Below are 11101 nucleotides of genomic sequence, written 5' to 3'. Positions count from 1 at the left end.
ATTGAATTTTCAAAATCTGACTTCATATTCTTAATGAGCAACCTCAAAAACCTATATATAGATTTTTTCGATCGAATACGATCACTTATAAATTGGGCTTATTGCCTCACATATGCTATATAGGGTGTTTTAACGTTGTTACGAAACTGCGAAAATACTTAACTTCAATTAATGATATATCGATGAAAAAAAAGCTATCTTGAATCTGAAAAATGGATTTCAGAGGGCAAGGGTGCTCCTTTGTGATGCTTTCGCCCGTTTTTGAAAAAAAATTTATTCAAGATGTATGTAACCTCAAATATAGCAAAAAACGGTGTTTTTTGCACTTTTAGGTTACAATATCTCGAAAACTGAGGGTGATGGAATTTTTCTGAGGTCGGATTCGGATTCAGCGCAGCAAAAACCTTCGGGTATACTAGGTCTGGTCTCTGGTTCCGGACCTTTGTCAAATTTTGTCGGCCTGTGTTATTAAAAAACATTTAACTGGAATATTTGACATTTTTAATCAAGAAGAAAAATTTGTAAACAAGGAGATTAACTTCCAAAGGAAAACATCATGTTCTACAAAAGATATTTTTTTTTTAAATACGTGAATATTAAACGAAACAGTTGAATTTTCAATTGAAAGAGGCAATTTTTGAGCCAAATACTTCAATTTTGAACTACAAAATATCATCTTTCAACAACAAAAGAAATAGTAAAATTTGCAGTTAGAGAAATTAATTTGTAACCAAACTGATGAATTTTCAACTAAAATGATAAATCCTCAACTACCCTACCGAAAAGAATCTTTTAGTATAGAATCACTAAATTTGAAATAAAAAAAAAAGTTTCAAACTAAAGCAATGAATCTTCAAATGAAATATTTAAACTTTCAAATAATTCGACGAATTTTGATATAAAAAAAGCTAATTTTTAAACCAAAAATTGAATTTACATTATCAGTAAAAAAAAAAAGAATGTTTAACCAAACAATTGAATTTTTTTACTAAAATTATGGAATATTCATCTGGAATAGTATTTCCATTTACATTTCTATTTCAAAATTTAACAATTTGGATGTATATTTGTCTTTTTTAATCGTAAATCAATTTATTTACTTCAAAATTCACGTATTTTGTTTTAAAAAACCGACTTTTTTGTTAGAAAATCGACTTTTTTTAATCTAAAACCTACTTGTTTTGGTAGAAAATTATTTTTTTCTTTGAAAGTTAATCTCAGTGTTTAAAAATTCTTCTTTCCGGTTGGTAATTGAAGTATTCTAGTTAAATATTCATCATTTTAAATAAAAATTCATCTTTAATGCTATAAATAAATTTGCTTGGTTGAAAAATAAACTTTTTTAATCAAAATTAATTTTTTTTATTGAAGATTCATTATTTATATTAAAAATTAATTTCCTAGCTTAAAAATGAGCTATTTTCTTGAAACTTTTTTTTTATAGAAAATAATTTTTTCAATTTAAAATGAAAATACTATTCCAGCTGAATATTCCATAATTTCAGTAAAAAATTCAATTGTTTGTTTAAACATTCTTTTTTTTGACTGAAAATGTAATGATTCAATTTTCGGTTAAAAAATTAGCTTTTTTTATTTCAAAATTCATCGAATTCGTTGAAAGTTTAACTATTTCATTTGAAGATTCATTGTTTTAGTTTAAAACTATTTTTTTTTTATTTCAAATTTAATGATTTTAGTTGAGGATTTATCATTTTAGTTGAAAATTCATCAGTTTGGTTACAAATTAATTTCTCTAACTGAAAATTTGACTATTTCTTTTGTTGTTGTAAGTTGATTATTCTTAAGTTCAAAATTTAAGTATTTGCCTGAAAAATTGCATCATTCAATTGAAAATTCAACTGTTTCGTTTAATATTCACGTATTTTAAAAAAATCTATCTTTTGTAGAACATGATGTTTTTCTTTGGAAGTTAATCTCCTTGTTTACAAATTTTTCTTCTTGATTAAAAATTTCAAATGTTCCAGTTAAATATTTTTTAATAATTAATTCTTTAAGGCCATGAGGCGAGTGGGTCACGTGACCAGATTCCCACCTTATCTTCACTTTTTTTATTTCCCAACTTATTTTCACACGAAGCGCCACATCGAGTTGAAAATTTGGGATAACAAATAAGAAGCGCTAAGAAAGGTGGGTCTGGTCCTAAATTTTAATAATCATGAAAAAAACCATTCTTAGTTCTTCTTGTTTAGTATCCCAAATTTTCAACTCGATGTGGCGTTTCGTGTGATAATAAGTTGGGAAATAAAAAAAAGTGGTTGTAAGGTAAGAATCTGGTCACGTGGCCGACTCATCACATGGCCTTAAGTAAATAATTTTTCAATGAAGCTGTGTTACCGACTGAGTATTCACAGCTGTCATGGACATAGGAAACAAGGGATTAGGCATGCTATTACGGGGGCGATGCAATGAGGGGGGAGGTCCGCCACCTTTTGATGTCCCGCGACAAACATGGCAGCGCCCACATGTTTATATTTTCATGCACAGTTTTTCGGCAAAAATGCTCGTGCGCATAATCAAATGGCACGTCGTAAGATGGCGGCTCTCCCTACTCATGGAATTCTCCCCCCTCCCGTGGATTCAACCCTGCTCCCCAAGTTAGGATGGCATGCCTATTCCCGTGTTTCCTATGTCCATGACAGCTGTCGATCTGAGTTGATCTATCTAACAAGTTGCGACTTTTTCACAAAAGGAAGGTGGCGGCGCTAGGGGCTTTTTCCAACTCCAATCTTTTCCGCCGCTTCGTCTGCTACAAGGCAGTCACGGAAAACTTAAAAGTACCGCTTTTCCTTAAAAAATAATTACTCCAAGGGACCCAACCGATGTCGGTTCATATATTTTTTCCTTCTCCCAAAATTTCGATATACTAACTTATTTAGTTTAAGAAAAAAAAGGCGGACAAAATTAACATTACAAGGTCAAATTTTCATTGCGTCACAGACAACCGTTTACCCTTAATGCAAATGGTTGATTTCTAAATAAGTAACATGTGCTTTCAAAGACAAAAGAAATGTTCATATAAAAACATTATAGGATTAAAATAGACTGAATTTGAATGGAATTTGAATAGACTGAATTTGAATGGAATTTGAATAGACTGAATTCGGAAATTACACTTTTATTTACCGAGAAAATTGGTGTATTTGTTTATTGTCTTCCATATCCTTACGCGTCTTTTATTTTTAGTACTTTAATAAAAAAATTTAATAAAACGGTTTTTTTGCAAACAATAGTATTGACTTTTTATTAATATTATATACCTGCTTAGAATGTTTTCCTGAAACCACCCTCTTATCTTATCCTTATCTATTATTACAGAAAATTACGTATTTGCCAATATCTTTCCAAAATATTTGAAAAAATATAATGTGTCACTTCTTATTAATAATAAGTATAGTAATAATACTTGTATTCTTCATGATGGTGTGAAACTGCAAAATGCCTACGACGTTTCAGTAGATTAGGTTAAATACCCTTCGAAACATTAGGTTCAAGAAATGTTTTTCATAGACTTTTTTATGTAACAAATACATACGTAATTGCTGTCTACTCAATCTGCAAAATGTGAATAATTAAAAGCAACAATATTTTAAAAAAAATAATGTGCGCATACATTTTTAAGCAAAACCAAATTCCACCGTAGAGGTTTAGGAACACTTTTAAAAGTAAAAGTTTTCCCACAAGTTATTTAATGTGACAAATATTGAAGAATATTTTATCAAATAAACCCAAAAACAATAAACAATTCAAATTTAGTCTTGAAATTCAAAAAAATATCGTTACCATTCGTTACCGGAAAATTTCTTCTACTTTACCGGAAATTTCTACCGTTACCAGTAATTTCAGGTAACGAGCCAACACTAGGGTATATATTAACGGGCAGTTATATCGAAATGGGCAGTAAAAAGGGCAGTTCTAAAAGTCACTTGGAATATGAGGAAAAGAAAAAGAGAAAGAAAGAGGGAGAGAGAGAGAGAGAGAGAGAGAGAGAGAGAGAGAGAGAGAGAGAGAGAGAGCGAAATGAGCCTGATTACGAGATCTTGGTCGTTTTTTTTAGAAATCGTACACTGTCAGGTCGGACAGTTATAAAAAATAGAGAATTTCAACGTAGAATCCGAATTTCAGCAATTTAAAAGTTGATTTTGCTATTTTTTCGAGTCTTTTAAAAAGGAACCGAATGTGGACCCAAGGGGGTCTTTACGGGTACTTTGTAGAGGCTCCATTCAGTTCCTTCGGTCCGCCAGGGATAAGCTACATTATATTCAATTAAATAATAAAATCGGTGCAAAGAAAATTTTTTGATTTCATTATTGAATTGAACGGCTTAAAAAAAAACATAATATGCAAAAATATTTATGTTAAAAATGATTTTTTCCAAACTATTAAAAAAATAAAGTTCCTTTCTATCTAATTGGTATCAAAGATATTAGGACTTAATATCTTTGTTGGTATTATTGTTTGGCCCCCAGTGTGCAGACATTTTGGATTTCGCCCACCAGAACCTGAAATATCTATGGATTTTCCCTCTAAAACAAGGCGCAAGCGCAAGCCACCGGTCTTGAATTGATGAAGTGATCATTTCCGGCGAAGATGGCGAGCTCTCAGGACGTAAAGGATCAATCTCAGCTTTGCAGAAGTGATATTCAAAAGTTCTAATTTTGTTAATAGCTCTTTTTAGTGTTAAGACTGCAAGAAGTAAAAAAAAGGAAGAACAATTTTTTTTTTAGAAATTCTGCGTTTTTGTATCGATTACTGGACTTACTCCAAGCCGCCAAAGTTTACTGCGTCATCTAACAGGTATAATCTAACTGAAAATGGGATTTTCTATTTGAAAATTGTTGTAGGAAGAAGGTAAGTGTCTCATTTTTTATCATCATATTTGTCAATTCCTTTAAATGTCAATTTTTATGGAATTTACATGACACTTTTGTGGTGTTGTTGCACGTTGCGTACTCTTTCGGCATAGAATTTTCGCCAAGGAAAATCTACGCTTAGGTTAGCCTCCTCTCTTTTTTCATAGACATTCCATAACTGTATGAAAAAGTTCCGTGATAGATTTCTATAGAATGATATTCGTTTCTAAATGATTTTTTTTTCTTACCGCTCTTCAAACTTAACCTAAAATTGGTAAGTGATACAAGTGAGTACTTTTGATTGATTGATTTGTTTGTAAACAAATATTAATAGCAACCGGTATGATAATCTTAACTATATTAAGAGTATTCAATTTACCATGCAAATACTTTCATTATCAATTGACTTCTAAATTCGAATAAATTTCAATATTGTTAGAAGCTTTCAATTGTTCTTCGCTGTAAATTTTCGATAATTCTCTTTTTTACTCATCTTCTTCGAGTGTTATCTTCATACATGAAATTATTGTCCCTTAGAAGCTTTCAATTGTTCTTCGCTATACATTTTTCTAAGATCTCTTCCATTTTATTTAATACCTTACGAATAATTAATTTAATAATATACTAATAAATAAAATTTTAATTTCAATATGTGTTTAAATGTTATCACAATAGATCTTTTTTGAATATGCTTTTTGGTTATTCTTAATATTAGTACATAAATATTTTATGTTAAGAATTAATAATTTTTAACAATTTGTTTAAGAATAATTTTTAATAAATTTCTATGAATCTTCATTGGCTTTCATATAAGTTTGAATAAAATGTGCCTTTATTTTTTTAAGTTTGTCGTATAAAAAATTAAATCGACGAAAAAAAAAGTTATTTTGTGATTTTAAGAAATAGAATAATTTTACTGATAATGTTATTTCAACTAAAAAACCTTACTGGTAATGAAAAAGATTTAAAACACTTATTTTAACAGTTGTTTTTGTGATAGCTTTTTCTCTTAAAATCGCTTCTTATCAATTTTTGGAAAGTGTTTAAATCTGATAGTGAATTCGTTTATCTGCACTGGTCTCCTCCAAAAACACCAGTACAGATTACCGAATTCGCCATTAATAAATTAGAAACGTTCAGGTTTTATGTAATGTTTTCCCCGAAAGAATAAGCCCTGATTAATTGAAATTTAACCAATGTTTTAATAATTAGTAAAGACGACATTAAAAATATTCGATTACAAAGAATATGTTTTAAATGATTCTTTTTTGTAATTTTAGATCTCTTCATAAAAAAAAGAATGTTTTTCTTTCATAAGACATGGATTGTAATTAAATTTTTAAAAATCATACTAAACCTTTTTTCCTCATACCCAATTTTTAGAACGATAAGTACCTTAAAGCCGTTTTAAGTTTGATTACATTATATTTGATAAAAAAAAATGGTCTTTTCAGTTATAAGTTTTTTACTTTTTTGTTCAAGTAATTTTAAATGAAAATAAGTAGTTTAAGAATAAAGTAAATAGAGAAATATATTCAACAACCTGCTTTTTCATATTCAGTTGATATTATCTCTTTATGCTACCATTCAGTTTGCTGTTTTTTTTCTTCAAATTACTGAAATTAGCTTTTAACTCCATTACACAATCATTCGCTCAGATATTTCTGTTTTACTCCCGGTAACTTAGCCCGCTTAAGCAGTTTGGGAAAAATATAAATATATTACAAAAATATATTTTATAAAAAGATATTCTTGCAATTTTTGTTACGAAAAGATTTGAAGTGTTCCGTGTTTTGATGTGATTGTATGATTGTACTTATCACTTAGCGAGTATTTTGCTGGTTTTACTCTGTTTAAAGAATTATTTCTGGTAAATGTTGTTGGATACAAAAAAAAATTAAATAAAAATAAATTCTAAAGAAAACTTTCAATATTATCAGTCTCTTTGATTACTAATAAATAATGCATCTTTTCTATTTTGTACTTAAATTAAAGACAAGGCTAAATTTGGTGATATACCATTTTAAAACAGAATTTGATGTTTTTTTAATTTGGATTAAGTGTTTAAACCCAATATATGGTACCAGTGATTTTTTTATTTGCATAAATGTTTTATTGTTGGGCATTCTACTTTTCTTTCATGTAAGGTGTGTTCTAATTGTAAAATGTGTAAATTGGTTAGACAAATTGACGATAGCGTCTGGTCAATGCCAATAAATCACGTAGCAATAGAGCACTACAATTGTGTATGCATAATCATAAAAGGGCATTATCAGTGAATGTTTAACATGAGCTTAAGTCCAAATGATTCACAAATTATTCCCTGTCCAAATTCCGAGTGTAATATATGTGACCTTTTTACACTGAAAAACTCGATGTTGATACCTCAGTTGGGTGGACCAGTCTAATATCCGCATACACTATTATTAAATTTATCGTTGAGCCCTATGTATTCCAAAGTTCACGTAAAATTTTATGTAAATATTAAAATTAATTGCGAATTGACCTCTTAATGTAAGTTTAATCTTACATTATGATTTATATTGAGTCAACACTTGTCATTCCAAATAATTATTCTCGTTGAGACTGCTGCAATTTTACAGTCAGTTATAGCATTGACTTCCGAAGAAAAAAATTGAGATTATTTCACACTTAAGGACGACGCGAGTTAATTAGATCAATTCTCTAGTATGTGTGATCGCTTTTATTCCAATAATATTTATCATTCATGATTTCGGTTAACCAAAAAATCCAGTAGTAAACAGGAAAAAGTTCTGAAACTTATTACAGGCATATCAAAATATTATTCACTTTATTAAGACTAATCTTTCGAGGTGACCAGAACAGAATAAGATTGAATATTCCAATGAACTTGCACAATGTAGTATTTTATATTCAGGGGGTCCAATTGAAATATCTGAAATGTAAAGTTAACACACAAGGTTTTTGTTTCTATTCTTGTGAAATAGTTAATAAAATTTGCATATTCAAACACGCTTCTCAGGATTGAAAGAATTATTTCTATTTATCGATTTTTACTCAAATATAAAAATTATTCAATTATATCAAATTTATTAAAATAGAAAGGAACAAATGTTATCCTTATTATTTGGGTGTGAGATTGGAACTTATGACTGAAGTTAATTTCGACCAATTATTTATACTTATACATTATGCTAAAAAAATTATTAAAATCAAACTGAGCGGCACTTGAATTACTTAAAACTACATTATTTTAGATTAATTAAAATTAATTATTCAAAAGTTTGAAAATGAGAAAAATTAATTCAAATGGCCGACTGACTGGATTTGAATTCACTCGATCCTTCTTTTATTTTCCTTAAGGTTCGAAGCGGCATTACAAAAAATTTATTGTAATGATTATGGCTTTACTTTATTCCCAAATTGTAGTAACATGTATCACTGCTGAATAACTACATTCGTGGTTACACGAGAAGATTCAAATTTAAAGTAACTAACGGGACAGTTGTTTCGGTTAATGAAGTTATCCGACGCAGAAATTTTTTTTTTACGACATTACGGATTGTAGTATCTTCACTCTCCTTTCTTAAATATAAGAAATTTTGCATGTTTGTATTGATTAATGATGACCTGATGTTTTAGTGCGGTTAATGAAGTCATCCGACGTAATAAATGATTGTGAGCAGCACATTATTAATTTGTTAGGTGTAATTCATTCTGATAAAAAAATGAAGCAGCGTTTTACATATAAATATTTTTGATCTGTAATCTATATTTCCCTTCAGAAGAATTTCAAAGTTTGAACTTCTCTCTAAATAGATCACTTCACTTTTAATGAAAATTTGTGGTATGCACATTAGCTCCTTTATTACTGAGCAGCTTAGACCAACACGACTTTGGTAGAAAAGTGAAGCAACTTTGCATGCTTGTTATCAATAGGGTACTGTTGGCTTATTGTCGCGATCCAGCGCAAGTAGGTAGAAATTTTAAGATGCATTTAAATTTTTATTTATTATTGTTTTGTGGTCTCTAAAACAAAAAGCAATTATTATATTTTAATCGATGCATGAAAATTGGTTCTGTGTTTTGCGACTAAGTATTAATTTGTTTATATGCAAACAATTTTTCGATGCAACACCTCCGAATGTTGTCAAATTTTTACGATCTTATACTTATAGAATCTTAATCAGCTCCATTATTCTACTAGAAATTTTTTGTCTTATATTATACTCATAAAGATAACAGCTTGAAGGTTTTTTTAACCTAAAAACTCCATTTTACTTTTGACCTGAAGGATCTATTCTATACGTCATTCATAGAGCTTCTCTTTTTAAAAAGAAGTCAGTAGAACCTCAGTCAGCTGAAATACTAAATAATTAGTCAAATAATATCCTCCACATGATATTTTTTAATTATTTAGTAAATTTGTACTCTTAATGATTTTTAAAATTATTTTAATAACTTTTTTTATGTTTATATTGTCGCTGTCCTCACCCAGAGCCTCTCATTTTTATTTTTTATTTTAATCGAATTAACTTTTTAATTCAGACAGTCAATTTATTAATGATTCATTGCTCTAGGGTCATTTATCCAGACTAATTTTTTAATTAATTATATATAACTTAATTATTATATGCGAGGCAATTCCCGTTACATTATATATTTGTTGAATATCAATTAGCTCCATTATTCCACGAAGGAAACTTTATATGTTTAATGAAAAGATATTATAACTCTGGGTTCGCAAAAAGATTCAGGCATTTCGTTTCTGGAATAAAGATTAGCTGCTTTTAAAATTAAAGAAGTTTTAGAGTGTCCTCATACTTTAGAATAACTATATTTATAGAATCTTAATTAGCTCCATTATTCCACGAAAAAAACTTTATGTTTAATAAGAAGCTATCATAACTTTGGCCTTGCTGAAAGATAGAGACATTGCGTTTCTGGAACAAAGATCAGCTGCTTTTAAAATTAACGCAGTTTTATAGTACCCTTATGGTTGTCTACTCATAATGCAAAAATATGCTTACAGGGGGTGGGGGCCCAGAACAGGAAAAATTATGTTTAGGTAATACTTAAACTGTTTTCAACATTTTCCACTGTTTTATTAAAAAAAATTTTCTTTAAATAAAATAACTAATTCTGTCCTTGGCAGTTCATTAACTAATTGAAAAACCTTTGAACAACTGTTTCAAATATTTTCCATCGTTTTGCAAGAAACATCTTTTAACTTATATCTATGATTTGAATAATTACTTCATTTCATGCGCCTGGTCTTAACGTTTTCCATCGTTTTGCAAAAGAATTTTTTTAATTTCCTTTCTTAAAAATGTACACAGAAGTAGCAACATTGTGTTGATCTTCACCATAAAGAATATCACTAATTCATCAAGGTGATAATCAAGATCACCTGTGGTTCTTTTTCGGACGTTTTCCATCGTTTTACCCGTTTAACATCGTTTAGACGTAGTGCCTGCGATCTGCGCATGTCTAGGTGGCAGACAGATTTTTGCCTTCAATGTATTTCTCCAGAATTTTAGATAGTTTTTCAAGGCTATTTTTATAAACAAATTGCAAGATTTCCTGTCCGTGCTAGCTTCAGCCCTTTCACGAAAATTGATAGAGATGATGGGTTAGCCTACTTAGAAAAATGCATAGTTGCAAAAACACTCCTTTACGAGGGGAAACAAGAAAATATGATTTACAATATTTACAATTGGTAGTCGAGACCATGTAGGGAAAAATTGAAACTTAGACGGATTTGTTAGTAAGGTAGCACGGTGCACTTAAAAACGAACCTGGCCTTAACCGGTCAACCCATACGTCAAGGAATCCATAAGTGTTAAAAAACAGGCCAGCTTTTAATTAAATTTATAATACATCAATCAGGGTGTCAAACCGACGGATAATTGAATGATTAAACGAACTTACCTGTAAGTGAAGTTCTATCATAATTGTATAAGCTTCTCTTCCGAAATTATCAAAAATATGTAGTCCTTCCGACTGTAGGTCGGCCTGGCCAGATTTCCACAATATTCAAAGCTCTGCGAGAGCTTCAAAATTAAAAAGCGAGAGACGGAGGCGCCCTCACACCACAACCCGCGCTCTCGCGCTACTACCAAGTGCACTCACTTGCTCCTCATTAATTCAAAGCTAACGTCGTAACTTATTGATTGGGATCTCGAATTATGATTTTTCGAGATGATGGGGTAATAGTGGTGGGACTCTGATAATTTCGGAAGAGAAGC

At 29.9% G+C, this 11101-nt stretch overlaps 1 long non-coding RNA gene across 1 annotated transcript; it reads left to right on the top strand.

Moving 5' to 3' along the window:
- The first annotated feature begins 4615 nt into the window (after positions 1-4615).
- Positions 4616-5325, top strand: LOC117174926. The gene is made up of 2 exons (XR_004467404.1): positions 4616-4654; positions 4746-5325. It is a non-coding gene; the product is annotated as an uncharacterized LOC117174926 (long non-coding RNA).
- The last annotated feature ends 5776 nt before the right edge of the window (positions 5326-11101 follow it).

This window comes from Belonocnema kinseyi, chromosome 6, assembly GCF_010883055.1.
Source record: "Belonocnema kinseyi isolate 2016_QV_RU_SX_M_011 chromosome 6, B_treatae_v1, whole genome shotgun sequence".
Lineage (NCBI taxonomy): Eukaryota > Metazoa > Arthropoda > Insecta > Hymenoptera > Cynipidae > Belonocnema > Belonocnema kinseyi.
This window is presented reverse-complemented; position numbering and strand designations above follow the sequence as displayed.